An 18,817-nucleotide genomic window follows, 5' to 3' on the forward strand; every position below is an offset into this window, starting at 1 on the left:
TAAACTATAGTTTTTTTGTGCACTGATCTATAAATGTAGAAGATATAAAGTGTTGAAAATTTTTTGGGTCATGAAATTCTGTAAAATTATGGCCGTTCTATATCTCCCACCGTGAACCACGTATTCGAATGAAATTTTGTTTTCCTGTACACTTTGTTTTCCTCAATTATAAACTATAGTTATTTTGTGCACAGATCTATAGTTTTAGATGATATAAAGCAGTGTTTCTTAACCGGTGTTGCGCGAATATGTTCCAAGTGTTCCGCGAAATTTCAATTTTAAATGTATTGAAATTTAGAAACTTAGGAAAGATACGAAAACAAAGAATTGTTCCCCTTTTTTTTTAATTTGAATTTAATTTTAAGCTCTTGATAAATACCGAATTTCAAATTATTTAATGTTAGTGTTCCGCGAGAAAAATATATACATATAATTGTGTTCCGCGTCTATGAAAAGGTTAAGAACCACTGATCTAAGGTCATGGCATCTGGAGCCGTATTTAATGCAATGACGGCCTCTGGACTGTGTTCTCTCGTAATACAGCATACGGTCTATCACCAGACAAAGAATGTAAGAAGATGCAATAAAAAGAAAACCTGAGGCTGAATTCGAATCCTAAATTCCCGCGTGAGAATTACTTTGACATAGGAGGAGCACTTGTATCCGTAGAGACCCCTGGCATTGGATAGCCTATAAGAGTTATGTCATGAAGAACGGCATTGTGGTGAAAGGCTTCTGTAGCTCTCCGGCGGAGAAATACTCTCAGGAACATCCGAATATTGAGATGCCGAATAACGGATCCTTAGGATTGGTCTAGGCTTTGTGGCTAATGGTTATGGAATATTTAAGTACTCGTATGTTAGGAAGATGCTGGATTCTTAGATTAGCTTCTTATGTGTGGTTTTGATTCTACAGCATGATAGTAAGACTTACTTTGACAAGTAGTTAGCCGTCATGCTTAGTTTGCCTACCTAGTTTCATATGTAAGGTGGCGACAACTATGGAAATGGAATATGTGAGAGAATAAGCGCAAGGAAGAAACTCTCCGTTACAAAAAAGAATGAGAATGGAGAGTGAAATCACGAAGTGAATATACTCCGAGAGGTATGTCTACGCAAAGATCTAGCAACAATGCAAGAACAAAAAAGGAAGTTCAAAGAGAAAGAGAGGAAAAAATAACGTTTTCGCTGTTCGTAGGTAGGTCGGCTTCTTGCTCACATCCTGTGGCACATACCCATATACCCACAGCCACCTGCCTCGTGACGTCACCATCTACCCACTAAAGAAACATCAGCTACCATTGTCCTAACCGTCTCCTGTCTCTACCATATCCTCTTTTTCAGCTGCATCTCATCTCATTTTATTTTCACCATTTCCTTCTTCAGGTATTTCTTTTTCTATTCATCCACAATCTGGATTTTTCTTTTTTATACAGCCATTCTGGTAGATTTTCTCAGGTTTTTTTTTTTCTCATTCTTTATCTCCTTAACACAATATCCATTCGCTCAAAAATGTCCTGGGTCCTTCCAGGACAAGTGAGGGGGTAAGTCAGCTTTAATATTTTTTGGAATACTGTTGTCTGAAATCGAGTTTTGAAATATAGAAATACACAGGAAACACTCATTTTGATGTCCCTTTAGTCCGAAATTTGTTTACCCAAATTGAGGCTTAGATTACATTGCCATTCCAGTGCAATGCCTACGTCTAATGTATTTTAACAGGATGGGGTTCAAGGTTTTGTTCAACTCCTGAGTTTGAACAAATATTCCTTAATCAGAAATACCAAATTAAAGAAAAGAATTTTCACTTTTTAACTTTTTTTGAGTTTAGGGAACCCACAGGATAAACTCTAGCTTACCTCCTTAATAAACTTTAGAGATACCCACAACCAGTGAACGAATCCCGACAGTTCAGGGAATTAAAGTAAAAGTAAAGTAATCGCCTATTTTTTCAGGCGAGGCTTAACGTCCAACTACCAATTAGGTGTCGTGGACGGAGGCAACTAGCAAACATACTTTACTGTAAATTTCTTTTATTAACCATTAAATAAAATCCAAGGCCCCATGACCGGGGGAATCGAACCCTGTACCACAATACATATTAGCTTCGCAGGTCTCGCCTCTATCCGCTCGGCTAACCGTGGCGCCCTGACAGTTCAGGGAATCACATAATAGATTCTTGTATAACCATTCCCAAATCTAATCTTTAATACTAGTTTCAGCCCTAAATGTGCATCAACATTATATCCCTGATCTATCTATTCCCATAAAGACAATAATATTAGGAAGGGAAATTAAGGGATTGTCTAGGCATAATGTAAGGGAATGTTACACATGTGGCAGGACCATCAAGTAATCATTGAACAGTGATCAATATTGCTCAGGACGCCCAATTACATGGGGGGAGTTCTGGGAGAACAGTTAGGGAGCCCCCCTACGATTGGAATTGTGAAATGTTCAACATGATTGGCGCTATATCACAGTATCTTCATATATCATTTCCATAATCAATAGCTCAACTGTGCGCTAATTGTAAACTAATTAATAGTGAGGGGGGGTTCTGAGTCTGTCTCCCACTCTGCCCCGAATACGTGAATGTTTTGAGTCACTTAGTAATTACATGTTACTCAATACAGAATGTAGTCATTTTTCTAGCTGTGATCTATCATTACTTTGATTACTAAATATTTAGTAGCCCTGAAGATGACCTAGTCCCTAGGTCGAAAGCTCGGCAGAATATATCTATTAAATGGCAATTATTTTTTCATCCTATTTATATAATAATAATATTAATAAAAATCAAAATAATAATAATCAAAACTACTCCCGAGACATGGGTTGGTAATAATGTTGAATAATTGAAATTTGCTACTAGAAACATTCTATATGCCATAGATTCTTTAATATAGGCAATTAATGGCAGCCAATTAGAGCCAGACAACAGCAGAATCATTTCACTTTCCTTTAAGGTCACCTTGTCAAAGAATTTCTTTCTTATAAAACCCAATATTTTACAGTGACCAAGAAAGTGAAATACATCTTCATTGACGCCCATATTGCACTTACTGCACCTTGTAGTTTCTTCCTTGAATATATGGCTTATAGTTTAGGTCAAGTAGCTCTCCTTCTAATCTTCATAATTAGACCTACGCTGTAGGCATCCAAACCAATATAAGTGGAATTTACTTTGTAAGACAACTTATTAAGAGCTTTAGAAATGTTAAAAGTTAATATAGTATTGATTCAAAGCATTAATAATCTTGTTAATTTCAGCACCAAACCTGTCAGGAGACCGGAAATCTAAACTAACCTCACAATCCAACTCTTGAAGCCAATTGGCCAAATCTTTTTAGATCACAAAATTTGTTTTCTAATTATTTCCAACTGCCAATTGTTTAATTAAACGATTATCATCTAAATCCAAAATCTTTTTAATGTAATCTGTAACAATTTAGATTTGGAATGCCCTACTAATAGTATTTGGTTTTATTTTTAATTGTTAGAACTATATCTTAGCAAACATACTTAGTGAGTCAAATTTTGGCAATACTTCTCTAGTACTTTCATTATATTAATAAACTTACAGATCGCTTGGTAGGAGGCCAGCCTGGGTGGTATATACTCACCTGTAACACAATGAAAATGCACAAGTCACAAACTAAAATAAACAATAATTAATTATTATTACCAAAAAACACTACTAATTATCTAATATTAATTAACAACTGACTCGTTAATTAATTATAACATCTTTATTAATGGCCAGCGATTATTATTATTCCATAATATTATTAGTTATGCCAAGTCCTCGTTAGCATCATTTTTAGGAGTTACTATAGTTCTTAAGGATATTTTTATTTTAGCCTACATATGTCGGACGTCTCTTCTCTTAATCAATCTTAATTAAATTATAAAAAGTGTGTACAACTATTTAAGTGAGGGCGGAAGACGTGCTAACAGAGATCATTAAAGTGGCGAGTTTAGGTGTCCAAAATGTTTAGTCAATCTAATTCGCCTCATTATTTTCCAAGTCCCATGACCTCTTTGGCCAAGCATCGTGACTCCAAGATAGCGTGAGGTTTTCTACCTTTTTCCGCTGTAGCATTTTAGAGCGGCTTTATCTGGAGACGACAATGCCTCGTTGGGAAACTCGTCAGCTTTGAGCAGCCTACTTTTTAACTCATTCTAAGGCTAGCCTAAAAATCTGTACTGGTTATAATTTTACCCAAGTACGAGGGGCACTACTTATATTTTGAGCCTTGGCAACACTAAGTGTTGTCAGGTGCTATCTGACGTTTCCACTTGAAAGTTTAGACATTTTTGACCATAACCTTCTTCAGAACGTTTTGTTATTTGAGCGCGATTTGTGTTGTTTACACAGTCACTTGAAAATTGTGTCAGTCAGCGAAAAAATGGAATTAACTCGTGAAAATTTTCATGCAATGATTTTTTTTACGACTTTCGACGTGGATTATCAAGTCAGGAGTGCATCGATCAACTTACTTCCACTTTTGGCGACAAAGCCCCCATCCTTTGCCACTGTGAAACGCTGGTATAACGAATTCAATCGTGGTCGTCGTTCGCTCATCGACGAAAGTCGTGAAGGTCCTCCAAAATCAGTTGTTGTGCCAGAAAACATTGATGCTAATAATACAAGATCGTCATGTGACATACTGTGAGATTCGAGGCAACCTTAGGCATTAGTTCCACCAGCATATATAAAATATTGCATGATCATTTAGCCGTAAAAAAGGTTTGGATGCCACATAATCTGACAAAATCACAATAAAGATGCTCGTGTCGATTGGTGCAAACAAATACTTAAGAAATACAATGGCGGTGCTTCAAAAGACGAATCATTGATATACGTATGCGTATGAGCCGGTGCCCCTCGAAGATCTTCGCCTAGCCTCAGTTCTGGCAGTTCTCTACACAGCTGGCTACCTCCAACTTCTTGAACTACTTCTCGAGTACACTGTTGTGTGAATCTCACCTGTAGGATTCGCGTTCCATAAAAAGGGATACAGCAACCTAGATTTGGATTGTTCAACCAGGAACTGTTTTTAGCCAAATGCTTGGAATAGGTTGCAGACTGCTTCCAACAATGGGTCAACCTAACCCCAAAAAAAAAAAAAAAAATTACCTAGCGGAAAAATGATCAACAATTTCCGTTCTACAAACTGTAAGCTGCCTAATTAAGTTTTTCCCCCGTGGTAATAAGAAAAAATTACTCCTTCCTGTAAAAAATATAATTTAGCTTTATCATTTAATAGCTAGAACCGTTTTCTACTCCCATTTTTACTGAAAACAGAGTTATCAGCGTTAACGCACGTACTTGTAATAAAATATAAAATTTATATAAAAGTAGGTAGTTACGCTGTGCTGTTATCAGCTGTGCGTATACGTAAACATAAAACAATAAATAAAAATAGTGTGCGCGTCTGTCTGTCTAACAACATGGACACATATAACAGCCACTCTGCTGTTATACTCCGATGTTATATTATACTTGACACTTTTTCTTACTACGACTTGCTTTTTCTCCTTTTTTTTGGTGCTCGTGTTTTAAAGGTTCTGCTGGCAATATAAATCACCTCTTCCTGAGGAAACGGGAGTATAGCGGTGCACAGACCATGTCCTCGAAAAGAGTACCAAGTATTCCCTGAGTATTTTATCATTCCTAAGAAAATTGATAAATTGTAAGCATAAAAATTAAAGTGTAAGGGGTGCTTCATAAGCAGATTTATTTTCTTCTTCAATTTCTTCGCACTCCGAATTCTGGAGAATATGAGGGTTTTTGAAGTTTTATACTTACATAGGATCAATAGCACTGTTTTTCTCCTTCTATTTCTTGCAGTTTTCCTTAAAGACGTAATCAGCTTTCTCTAATAAGTTTTATTGTTAAATTTCTTTTGCTCTTTCAATACAAAACAGATGTTACAGATGCTGCTGAGGGTGGCCAAAGCTTAGAAGCAGCGGTTATATTATGGTAAAAAAAAAAATAAAAAATAAAATAAACGACTGGCCATTCTTGCCTCCTTCTTCTTGTTAAACTCCAACCAAGAAGCTGGAAATTGAAGAGAAGTGGAAGGAACTTTTTTCTTTTCTTTCGCTCCAGCCCAGTGCTGGAGTAACCCTAGTCCTTTACTATACATCTTCGGCCAAGCTTTTCATTTTTAGTACGCTCCAGAATGGGGGGGAGAGGGAGATGTCGGAGGCTGCCGTTCTTCAACTACTTCAACAAATCCCCCCATCACTTTATATTAGTATTTCTCAAGCCACACTGGCGCTCCCACAGGGGTCAGAGGCAGTCTTTAAACATTATTCCAGCCTTTTGAGAACGTCTTATTGGATCAGGTGTGTTTTACACCTTTTCAACTTCACTATAATTTTCTTTTGCCTTCATCTCTCTCTCTCTCTCTCTCTTTCATTTACCTCTTTATTTGCCTTTTCTTACAGGATTGTGTTTTTTTTCTTGTAGCCAACTTTAATCAGATTCTTTTCTGTTTTCGCCTCATTTATTATCTGATTTCTTTTTTTTTTTTGGTGTGCTTAAGCTGAATATTTCTCCAGTTAACTTTAAATTTACTTAACCTTCCCCTTCTTCATGCTTGGCAGAGTAGCATTTCAAAACTAATGGGGAGAAGTTGTCTGACATCACATCAAATAGGCAAGATCTAAGTTCTAATGATGCTCATGGATTTTAATAATCACAGCACTTAAGTTCATAGATAAGCATGAGACAGTATCTTTCTGGTCCACTGTCTGGGTGCCCTGAAGAAAATTAGTGACCAGAATAAGGTCTTTCTAGTTTGGGTACCTGGTCATTCAGGACACAAGAGAAACGAAGTGGCAGATTTATTGGCCCGGGAAGGCTCTGTGGGACACTTCGTTGGCCCCACAGCCCTGCTTTGGGGTTCCGAAATGTGTTAAGTCTGCGGCCATTAACTTATGGGTGCAGAGTAGGGCTCAGAAGTGGTGTCTTGCCACCACTGGGCAGAGACAGGCGGAGGAGTTCATCAGAGGCTATTTATTCGCCGAGGCTGACCGCAGAATTAATCCGTCAAGGCCGCGTGGGGCTATAAGGATAATTATAGGCCTATTAACTGGCCACTGCAGGCTCAGAAAGCACATGCATCGCATGGGCCTGGCAGATGATAGCCTCTGTAGGTTCTGTCAGGAAGAAGAGGAAACGGCACTGCACGTGTTGAGTCAGTGTGAGCGGCTTGTATGGCTAAGGATGTTACTTCTCGGGGAGGAAAAACCAAGGCCCGGAGAGCTTTACCCAGGAGCCACTCTCCAGAATTAAGAGTCTGATTAAGCGGACGGGTCTGGAGGGTGAGCTCTAAAGTCGAGCAGCCACAATATAGATCCATAGGGGTCGCGGTGGCGTAGGCCTTGAGGCCGCCCTAATTAAATCTATTCTATTCTATCTTTCTCGTCCAGAACTCCATATTCTTCAGCCTCAAATTTTCACCATTCTAAGTAGTGCGTTTAGAGGGGGGGAATACAATTTTATCTCCACCACAATGAAGTGCTCCTAGGCTATTGCAGCTAAGGAGCAAGTCTTAAAAAGACAATTGCCCACCACAGTATTTGCTCCACAGACGGAATTCGGGACATCCTCAAGTTATACTGTTCCTCTTCCTTTGGTAGAAAGGTGGTGGCGGTGGTGTGCAAAGGGAGGGATTCTCAAAATATCTGGGGCAGATGTTGGAAGTGTGGATTTTTGCCAGCCGGTGCAGACTCCCTGTTCTTCTCTATAGAACTGTTTAGGGGTGAAAAATACCCCTTCTTGGAGCATTAAGATTCTCTAAGAGCCATCCATGAAACTTTGGATGAGGAATTTTGGTTATTCCTAACGGTCTGCTCCTTTGATTTCCTAAAACGTTCTGGATGGTTACCTGGTAATGGCGCGAAATATACCCTACTGAAGCATCTTAGAACTATCTGAGTCATTTATTGGCAGAAATCCCTCACTGACGACTCGCTAATCTTGAAACTTTCTCAAAGAGAGCCTGTTTAGCCACCAATATGTGGAGGACGATGTAACTCCCTATAGAGGAGGCGCTGGAGAAAAGAGTTTATTGAGTAGATAACCCAGATTGACCTGCATTTTGCCTAGAATGTTCTACTGCTTCATGGAAAGAGATTTCATCTAGTAGAATTGGATCTAAATGGTTGATCCTCGAGTTCGAAAGTACAGAAAGAAGACTAACGGAATTCGGGACAGAAATACACTCGTATCTGATGTATTTTCTCTTTCTTTGCCTTTCTAGAGGACCTGACAAAACCCAATTGTAGAATTTAGCCAAAAACTTGTCCCCTTTTGTTAAAACGTATTTACTAGATTATTTTTCAGAACATCTGTGAAGTAGCCGCGGCGCTGGATGCTGATGCCAAATTCTTTTTGGCATCTTTATCTGTTGCCAGTTAGTTGTGTTTATAAAGGCGGGCGTTAGTTTTTCCTTTTCAAACCGGAAATAAAAGGCAAACAAATCGTTTTTCCAAGTTTAATCCAAAGAAGAGTGGCTATCGTTTTGTGGGTTCTTTGTGACGGCGGCAATTGTAAGCTTATTGGCTACAGAATTGATTTAAGGGTCTGCCAGAGCTGTACACAAGGTAACCACAAAAAAGAAGCATGCTTCCACGTACAGTTTTTCCCTTATTGTCATCCGCTGGAACTTTCTCTTTTCACATTGTTAGCCGCCATCTTGAGAAACTCACGTTCACGCGCTAAAACTATCCCCACCGACCCACAGACGATCAGCGGAGTATGGAATATCTGCGGTATTTTTCACTTTTTTTCCCCCTCTCAGTTTTCACGCTTTTCCCACAAAATTAAGACTTTATTTTACTGAGAAAAATTCAAACCTAATTAACTTTATTAGAAAAAGGATTAAATCATGGGTTGACCAATGATAAGAATGAGTTTGAACCATCTGAGTTCGAGTCCAACCTTTTTACCCTTAGGGTTCCTCTATCCAGTAACCTCGCACTGCAATCTCTGCATCGGGTGGCTCCCGAAAAGACAGCGCGCTCATTTTTCGGGTCTGAATTTTTTTTTATTTCTTATTGTTTGTTAAAATTGCCATAGACTGAGGAAGTTGAAAAACTAAAAGAAGAATAAACGAAAAAGTTACAAGAACAAATCTCCCCTGTATTGATGTGGCAGTATTTGAATAATATCATATTTAAAATGCTAAATAAGCCGTCATGTAAGCAGAGAGAGAGAGAGAGACAGATATATATACCGGTATAAATTGTTAGCCGGAGGCTAAACACACTCAACAGTTCTCCCAACCCAACCCAACCAACCAAATATGCAGCAGTAATCCATCCAGGCATGCCAACCGTAACCATCAGCAACGATAAAAATACCGATACATCGTTTCCAGTTCTCTTTTCCCTTATTTCCCCCCCTCCAAACACTACGATTATGATAAAACACCAAGTTTTCTAAAACTGGGCACTATAGCTTACTCTAAGATTTTTTCAAAAATCAGCTTCTACAATTTGCAGTAAACTGGACCTTAATTCATATATCCTTTCTGAATTCATAAAATTCAATATTTGAATTAGTAAAAACATATTGTCAAAGGTAAAAGATTCAACATATTTCTATAGTTAATTGTTGAGCTTTGCTGGTTTGAGTAGTCCTTGAAAAATAGAAATAGAAATAGAAAAGAAATTTATTATTCTGGGACAATTGTCCCCTAAGAATAAACACAGGTACAAATAGAGGCCTTAACAGTTTGGCCTGTGATCATACAGAAATTAAATAAATAAATAAGTATTTACAAAAAGTGAAAATAAAAATAACACCAGAAATTAAGGAAATAAATTGAAACAATTAGAATTTCGGAGGAAGCTGAATAGAAAGGAGATAACTGAATAGAAGGGATTTAAAGATAGATAGGGTAGGAGCATGGCGGACAGATGATGGCAAGGAGTTCCAGAGAGAGGTAGCACGTATTAGGAAGGACTTGTCAAAGGATGAGGTACGGTGAGAGGGAATGTAGAGATCGGATGAGCGAGATCTGGTATTGCGAGAATGGATCGAGGATTTGGAACTTGAAGAGTTGGCAAATATAGGAAGGCCTTTGAGACTGGATGACTTGAAAAAGGAAAGAAGCCAAAAAATATTGGCGGCGATAGACAGGAAAAAGCCACTTCAACTCATCGTAGCAGTGCGAAATGCGAGAGTCTCTGGAAATGCTGAAAATAAATCTTATGAAGCAGTTCATGAGGCGCTTGAGCTTAGCTTCAATATCACCAGAAAGACCGCCATACACTAAGCAACCATAGTCGAAATGGGGGAATATAAGAGAGGAAACTAGGAGTTGCCGGGTCTTAATTGGAAAAAAGGTGACGGGAACTATTAAACTGCTTAAGGATATGGATGGAACGACGAGAGATTTGGGAAACATGGTTTTTCCAAGATAGGTTTTGATCAAAAGTGATACCAAGGTTTTTCATAGAGGAACGTTTATTTTATTGGGATATTATAAAGGAAAAGATTAGGAAGAGAAGCCAGTGATTTAAGGAGAGGGTTGGAGCCAACAACACTAGCTTTGGTCTTAGTGCCAAAGTTTCGGTATGGATGTGTGTGCCTTCATCAGTGGTTGATACTATTGCGTGATTTGTGCAATGTGTAGTACGATAGGAGGTGTGGCATTTAAAAGAGTGACGAATTTTGACAACTCATATCCAAAAAAAAACATATATCGTATAATAAGATAATGTCATGGAAAGATAAGTTTCGGAGAATAAACAGAGATGTAGTTTTCCGACAATGTTGAGGTGAACAGTGTGTGTGTTTGACAGAGAGAGAAAGAGATGTGAGAGATTGGGTAAATCGTGGTGAATAGTTGGCCGCAATAATCTGATGCAAGGTGTCATCGGAATGTCTGTGAATACCTGGTTGCACTAAGGTATCCCATCAATTAGCAGAGCTCTGCATTCTAGGCCGGCCATATCGTATTGCTCAATTGGTGAACAAATCGGCAGTGTTCACCAATCAAAACTATCCGATCAGCCGAACAGTTCAGACTCAGTCCTCGGGCACAGATTTTCCACTATTTATTTACTCTTCATTGGTTTAGTCTCATCCCTGGTCCAACATTTTATGCTAAATTAATTTTTTTTTTTTTTTAGGAATATCGATAATCTGCTCAAATACAATCCTGTCACTAGTAGAGTAATAGAAAAGTAAGAACTATTTCACCTAACTATTGTTACAAAATTATACAGCCTGTGGAGGAGGTCCATAATTCGAGATTGTGCACCGCATCTATTTGATTATTAATTAGTGAGAAGCAGTGGCCGATATTACCACCCTAACGGGCAATGTATGTAAATTAAGCGACGACAATTTGCATGAACTGGGCCGACTATTTGTATAAACAAAGTGGCGGATGTGTTAGTAAAGTCACAGTCCTCTACTATCCTCTATTTAACCAGACTTAGATCTTCTATCGTCCTTACTCCTTGGTAAAAGGTCTTGCCCGTGGGCGATATTCTGCAAGGCATATATGTGTCCGTGTTAGAAGCACATAGAGGGATCTTTCAAGCCTGCTTCATTGGGTAATCAAGTTCCTGATTAACTGGGTCTATACTAGTAACTAAATGTTGAAGTATCATGCAAACTACTTATTATCTACTCCCTTCATGTGCTAAACCCACCATCCCAGGGCGTTCTTACCACATGCTACCTGTAAGTTAATTGATGTTTATAGGTGTGTAAAGTTCACGTTACAAACAACATCTACAATTGCCCTATTTTACTAACATCTCTATGCTGCAAACTACTAATTCCATTTTCTATGTCGTAATAATTGGGTTGGATGTTCGTAGCAGCACTGGATATCTGCCACAAGCATGCATCTTATCCTGAATTCTGACTATATTTGTCTCTAGATTTTAGTTAAGAATAAAAATGCCTTCTTCACATTTCAGCTACCAATTGTCTTCGCTGAAGCTGTTTTCTTTTCCTTGATTTTTGGTCCATCTTCAGTTACTTGGTTGGTCATTTGCTCCGCGAAAGAATGGTCATCTGCTCTGTAAAATTCCCCTCAGAATGGTGATATGAACTATTCTTAAATAGTTATAAATAGCACGCCAAGAAATAGTTCTCCATCATTGTTGGCTTCCCGCTCTTCTGCGTATATGCCTAGGGATCCAGTATAATTACTAGGTATTCAAAGGAGATGTTATTACCCTAGAACCAACTCAAATTTCTCTTGAATTGTAGGAGCTAATTGCCAGCTCTCTTCCTAGAACTGCCCCATGGTTCTTTTAACTCAGGAGAGTAAACCTAAAAACATCGAGGAACGATGCTAGAGGGGATGGTATTGACATCAGAAAGTGGCTATTACCCTGATTGCTTGCTCCGCGCTCTCTCATACTATTCTGAACATTTCCAACTGGGATATTTCAAGTCAAAATTTCGAGTGTTTTGAGTAATTGTTAAATTTCAACCTCTTATATTTTCGTTTCTATTGCACATTCAGTGGTTATTTTTCGCTCAATTCTAGAGTTATAATAAGGTCTTCAATCAAGCGAAATTTCATACTATTCTGAACATTTCCAACTGGGATATTTCGAGTGTTTTGAGTAATTGTTAAATTTCAACCTCTTATATTTTCGTTTCTATTGCACATTCAGTGGTTATTTTTCGCTCAATTCTAGAGTTATAATAAGGTCTTCAATCAAGCGAAATTTCATACTATTCTGAACATTTCCAACTGGGATATTTCGAGTGTTTTGAGTAATTGTTAAATTTCAACCTCTTATATTTTCGTTTCTATTGCACATTCAGTGGTTATTTTTCGCTCAATTCTAGAGTTATAATAAGGTCTTCAATCAAGCGAAATTTCATACTATTCTGAACATTTCCAACTGGGATATTTCGAGTGTTTTGAGTAATTGTTAAATTTCAACCTCTTATATTTTCGTTTCTATTGCACATTCAGTGGTTATTTTTCGCTCAATTCTAGAGTTATAATAAGGTCTTCAATCAAGCGAAATTTCATACTATTCTGAACATTTCCAACTGGGATATTTCGAGTGTTTTGAGTAATTGTTAAATTTCAACCTCTTATATTTTCGTTTCTATTGCACATTCAGTGGTTATTTTTCGCTCAATTCTAGAGTTATAATAAGGTCTTCAATCAAGCGAAATTTCATACTATTCTGAACATTTCCAACTGGGATATTTCGAGTGTTTTGAGTAATTGTTAAATTTCAACCTCTTATATTTTCGTTTCTATTGCACATTCAGTGGTTATTTTTCGCTCAATTCTAGAGTTATAATAAGGTCTTCAATCAAGCGAAATTTCATACTATTCTGAACATTTCCAACTGGGATATTTCGAGTGTTTTGAGTAATTGTTAAATTTCAACCTCTTATATTTTCGTTTCTATTGCACATTCAGTGGTTATTTTTCGCTCAATTCTAGAGTTATAATAAGGTCTTCAATCAAGCGAAATTTCATACTATTCTGAACATTTCCAACTGGGATATTTCGAGTGTTTTGAGTAATTGTTAAATTTCAACCTCTTATATTTTCGTTTCTATTGCACATTCAGTGGTTATTTTTCGCTCAATTCTAGAGTTATAATAAGGTCTTCAATCAAGCGAAATTTCATACTATTCTGAACATTTCCAACTGAGATATTTCGAGTGTTTTGAGTAATTGTTAAATTTCAACCTCTTATATTTTCGTTTCTATTGCACATTCAGTGGTTATTTTTCGCTCAATTCTAGAGTTATAATAAGGTCTTCAATCAAGCGAAATTTCATACTATTCTGAACATTTCCAACTGGGATATTTCAAGTCAAAATTTCGAGTGTTTTGAGTAATTGTTAAATTTCAACCTCTTATATTTTCGTTTCTATTGCACATTCAGTGTTATTTTTCGCTCAATTCTAGAGTTATAATAAGGTCTTCAATCAAGCGAAATTTCATACTATTCTGAACATTTCCAACTGGGATATTTCGAGTGTTTTGAGTAATTGTTAAATTTCAACCTCTTATATTTTCGTTTCTATTGCACATTCAGTGGTTATTTTTCGCTCAATTCTAGAGTTATAATAAGGTCTTCAATCAAGCGAAATTTCATACTATTCTGAACATTTCCAACTGGGATATTTCAAGTCAAAATTTCGAGTGTTTTGAGTAATTGTTAAATTTCAACCTCTTATATTTTCGTTTCTATTGCACATTCAGTGGTTATTTTTCGCTCAATTCTAGAGTTATAATAAGGTCTTCAATCAAGCGAAATTTCATACTATTCTGAACATTTCCAACTGGGATATTTCGAGTGTTTTGAGTAATTGTTAAATTTCAACCTCTTATATTTTCGTTTCTATTGCACATTCAGTGGTTATTTTTCGCTCAATTCTAGAGTATCATAAGGTCTTCAATCAAGCAAAATTTCATACTATTCTGAACATTTCCAACTGGGATATTTCAAGTCAAAATTTCGAGTGTTTTGTTATTATATTGCATTGGATATACTCAAATTTTAATTAATTGGGTGAGTTAAATATCATCTAAATAATTGGAATGTGAACTTTGTGATTGCAAGAAACATATATATATATATATATATATGTGTGTGTGTGTGTGTGTGTGTGTGTGTGTGTGTGTGTGTGTGTGTGTGTGTGTGTGTATGTGTATGTGTGTATGGGTTCCCAGATGTTATTGTGTTTATATTGTCATGGGATATTTGGTTAGAGACCTAGGATGTTGGCGTAATGTATTGTATTTTACAAACTCTACAATCTTTGTAAGAACTAAGCGTGTTTCGTAATTTCTGAACTTAATGAATATCTGAAAGTTATTTTAAGTTATAATTTTGCAGTGAAAAGCGTTAAGCTGTTGTGTAAAAAAAATAAAAATAAATAAATAAATAAAATAAAATCTCATTACCATATAAACAAGCTCCAACATATTATTTGCCGGCTTCTATCTCGTGTAATTTCATGTAACAAACCATATATTAAACAATGAAAACCATGTACATAGCCTGATGTAATGTTCAATGAAGACATTCTTTCATGAAATTATATATTCAAAATTACTGCAGTAAAATATGTTACCCCTTCATTTATCTATTCTCTCCCGCCCCCGCCCCAAAGCAGACATGTGCGGTAGCTATTTTTATGTAAATTAAGATTAGAAAAAAACGACATGACAAATATATGATTTGCATACATTTTGCAGAATGAAATTTTGAAACAGAGAGAAAAAAAACTGATGTTTGTTAGAACAGAAAATATTGTTGAATTATGCAGTTTCATTTGCTGTTATTGTTGCATATTGGGTTCAGCGGGGTTCCTGAGTAATTTCTCCATATTGTTAATTCTTAAACTTGTCTCTCATTTGGAGCACGCAGTAGAGGGAATTAGGCTAGCCACTTCTTCGGGGATCCGATGGGAAGACCCAACACTGACCCGTCTCTAGCATTTTACACGAAATACCCAGAAGTGGAGGATACTTGAAACCAGGATCGAAGGGCACTTAGAGAGTCTAAGGTTCACCAAAGAAATCACAAGAGTCTACTGTGGGTTGATGGGTCGATGGGTGGTCATTCGTTAGTTTTTGCTCGATTTTGAGAAACGGATCCCCTACTACACCGTTTCTTTTACTAAGGACAGAACTGGAAGGGACTAGACTCCCTTAGCAGGCTTTTAGATCCGCTTATGAGCATTAAGAGCTAGCGTATGTGCTCTGAGCCACCACTGATGTGGATGTTGCACCAGATTGCTATTCAGTTCCAAAACATTGTACACTAACACAGACGCCCAGACTATGTAAACAAACTCAAGTCTTAATAACCTTTTAGATCATTGTGCTTTTTACGTCATTCCTCAAAGTAACACCATGTAACCTCCTTCACCGTACGATTCCAGGTCAGTAGTACAGTTATTACTGCAACAAACCTGCAAGGCATCGTACGGAAATATTCGACAAAAGATCACAACCAGAAACATCACCAGTTTATTAATTATAGAAAATAAATATACAGGATGAACCAGTAAGTCAATGTCCATAGGCCTACTTTATGTAGTACATCCAAAGTGGAGTTCAATGACGTATTGGCCAACTTCATATTTTCCTCTGTTCTTGAGTGACGTCACTTAATTTTAACATTACTTTTTTATAATAAAAATGCTTATTACTCAGAAAGTTTTTAGTCCGAATTCGATTCTTGTTGACACGGTTAGAAAGGCAGATAAATTTTTTCTAAAAACTGACGCCATTTCGAAGCATAAGTTATTCTCCAAACAGCCTCAATCTTCCTCCTGGATACTGAGAAAAATAAAAGTAATCGAAGATTTTTTAAGAAAACTCATTAGGCCCTTATGTGATCATTATCAGACCTAGGTGCTGGGCACATTTTTTATATAAATTTCCTTGTCTAATGGGCTTTCAAACGCGGTGTATCATTTTCCAGGATTCCTTTTATCTTCGTATGAGAAATTACGTTTGTTTTTCTAGAAAACGGGTTCATGAGCACACCACAGTGTTAGTTCATCAAGTTGTTTAATTCATTGACCATACGATGCTAACCCTATACGATGCTATATCTTTAGAAGTGAGCAGCAACCCATATGTGGAACCTGCAATGTAATACTATCCGTCCATCATATTTTCGTAGAATGTGCCAGATATACATGGGCTAGGCGGAAGTTAAACATGGGTTTAAACTTGGCATTGAAAGAGATACTGGACGATAATGAAGACAATGCAAGGAAAGCCTTGCAATACCTTAAAGACATAGATTTATATAGTCTCATATGACACTATGCTAGTCTCTAATTATGAAAGTATGTAAATAAGTTTCTATCTTAGATTAGGTTATTAATGTGATGCGAGGAATATCAAGTACTCCATCACAAATCGCGATTAGATTTAATGTGTGTGATTGTATTTATTTGGTTGGAATGTATTTCTACGCATGAGAGTTTCTTTAGTAGAATGATTGTTGTAGTATATAATGAACTAGTGTAGTGTCATTCAGAAGTATTGTCAGATGCGAAGGACCTTAGATGGTGAGCACCTTTAAAAAGAACACAATAACAATAATAATTCATTGAAAACATTTTTAGATGGACCAGTAGTCAATTTTTAAAGTAGGCTGTCTTAAAATAAGGAAGTCAAAGGTTACAAATTGCACTTTAAACATTTACTTCTGATCTCTCTGAAATATTTGAGAAAATGTTAGGAAATATTTTATTTTAGTAAAAGAAAGCCGCGTGTTTTTAAAGCAATTTTTTTGACTATTAGATGTGACGCATTATTTCTTGCATAGCATTTTATTTGTTTAATGACTTTTAATTGTATAGTGCCTTTTTTTCTTGAGAGTATTAACGATCACGAGTTCAACATGTATAATATAGAATGTATAATTAATATGGAAGTCAACTACTATTTAATACAAATCGTGAGTTTCAAGAAGATTTCATAAAGTTAGAGAAAATCGAGCCAACACATTTTTACGATGAGTAATTTTTTTGCCCCAACAAAGTTATTTGAATTGTAGTTATCGCCGGCGGATATCAATCTGAGGGACATCAATATTGCAAAAGGCCGCCGGTTATGACAAGATGAAGCGGAAGAACATGAGGTTCAATAGTGGCCGCATATTCATAGTCCAACAGAATGGACAAAAGAAGAAGAGTAGACATCCCCTGTTAAATGTAGCATACTTTAGGGTGCTGCTGCAGCCATTGGTGGAAGAGGGGTGGAGTAGTGCAGGGGGAACGCTGTTCAGCTGAAGGGGGGAAAAAAAGAGAAGGTTTTTGCCTGGTGAGCACCCTTTTCATCTCGTGTCAAGGGCCGTTTGTCCTTACACACGTTTCTATGTGTGGGTGTAAACCCGTGTGTATTTATATGACTCAAGGTATAGGAAAAGGGTTCACCCTATGAACAGAGCTTTTGGAGAGTGGCTGGGCTAGAAAGAGAGATAGATTGAACCTACCTACGCAAAGGTGTAGGACAGAATAGCCAGCAGTTCTGGGCTCGCAGCATTCTTCTATGTGGTTACGGTATGTGACTTCTTTTCAGTGTAAGTAAAAGACCGAGGGATGCTTGAGATATCTGGGCCAATCAGGGATGTATTGCCGTAGCTTCGGTGACAAGGATATTGTTGGTTACCACTTTTGTAGACAAGCTATATAACTGGGCAGACAAAGAAGGTGTGTTGTATGAAGGGTGAAGTGCAGGAACATGACAGTTTGGTCCCTGTGAGAGCAAAAAAAAAAAAGAAAAAAAAAAGGAGGATGATAAAAAGTAGAGCCTGCCTCCAATATCTGTCGGATTAGGGATCCAAAGAATTAGCCGCCTCCAAACCTAAACCATTTCATTTTTTAGGACTCCGCTAACAAGTTAGGAGGCATACACTCATACAATCCTGCTTTTCTGCTTCCCGTTCTCCTCTCCCTTGAGAGCTCTCAGGAATGTCCGTGTGCATATTCCCTCCTACGCTTCCAAATCCTCACACAACCATGACTGTTGGTCTCTTCTATTACACGCCACACCTCTCAACAAACCAAAACAAACTTCTCTATCTTAAAACCTGGAATACACACAAAAATAAATCTGGACTTGATCCTAATGGATTCAGTACTGGATTTCAGGACAATTTAACTTATTATGGCATACTTTAATTAATTAGTTATTCAGTTGTAATAATTTATTTATTATTACCAAATTACGAGTAATTTGTGCTCATAGTAGATTGTAAATGGTCAATTATTGGTTACATAGCAGGTATTAGTTGAAAAACATGTCTAATCTACATTAGTA

General features: G+C 37.1%; 1 protein-coding gene and 1 long non-coding RNA gene across 12 annotated transcripts in view; one reads left to right on the forward strand and one right to left on the reverse strand.

The window, feature by feature from the left end:
• The window catches only part of LOC141454940 (uncharacterized), a 300,919-nt gene that overhangs the window by 267,053 nt on the left and 15,049 nt on the right, over window positions 1-18,817 (forward strand). The window lies entirely within an intron of this gene.
• The window catches only part of LOC141454937 (uncharacterized), a 552,216-nt gene that overhangs the window by 118,705 nt on the left and 414,694 nt on the right, over window positions 1-18,817 (reverse strand). Inside the window, exon 2 of one of the 6 annotated variants that reach the window (XM_074129647.1) lies at window positions 3,584-3,625. The exons of the other annotated variants lie outside the window; for them this stretch is intronic. The gene's annotated coding sequence lies outside the window, so the exon portion shown is untranslated. The remainder of the gene's footprint in view (window positions 1-3,583; window positions 3,626-18,817) is intronic. 6 annotated transcript variants of the gene reach the window in all.

The sequence above is a fragment of the Rhodnius prolixus genome, unplaced genomic scaffold (genome assembly GCF_049639745.1).
Source record: "Rhodnius prolixus isolate KJV_2025 unplaced genomic scaffold, Rpr scaffold_15, whole genome shotgun sequence".
Classification (NCBI taxonomy): Eukaryota; Metazoa; Arthropoda; class Insecta; order Hemiptera; family Reduviidae; genus Rhodnius; species Rhodnius prolixus.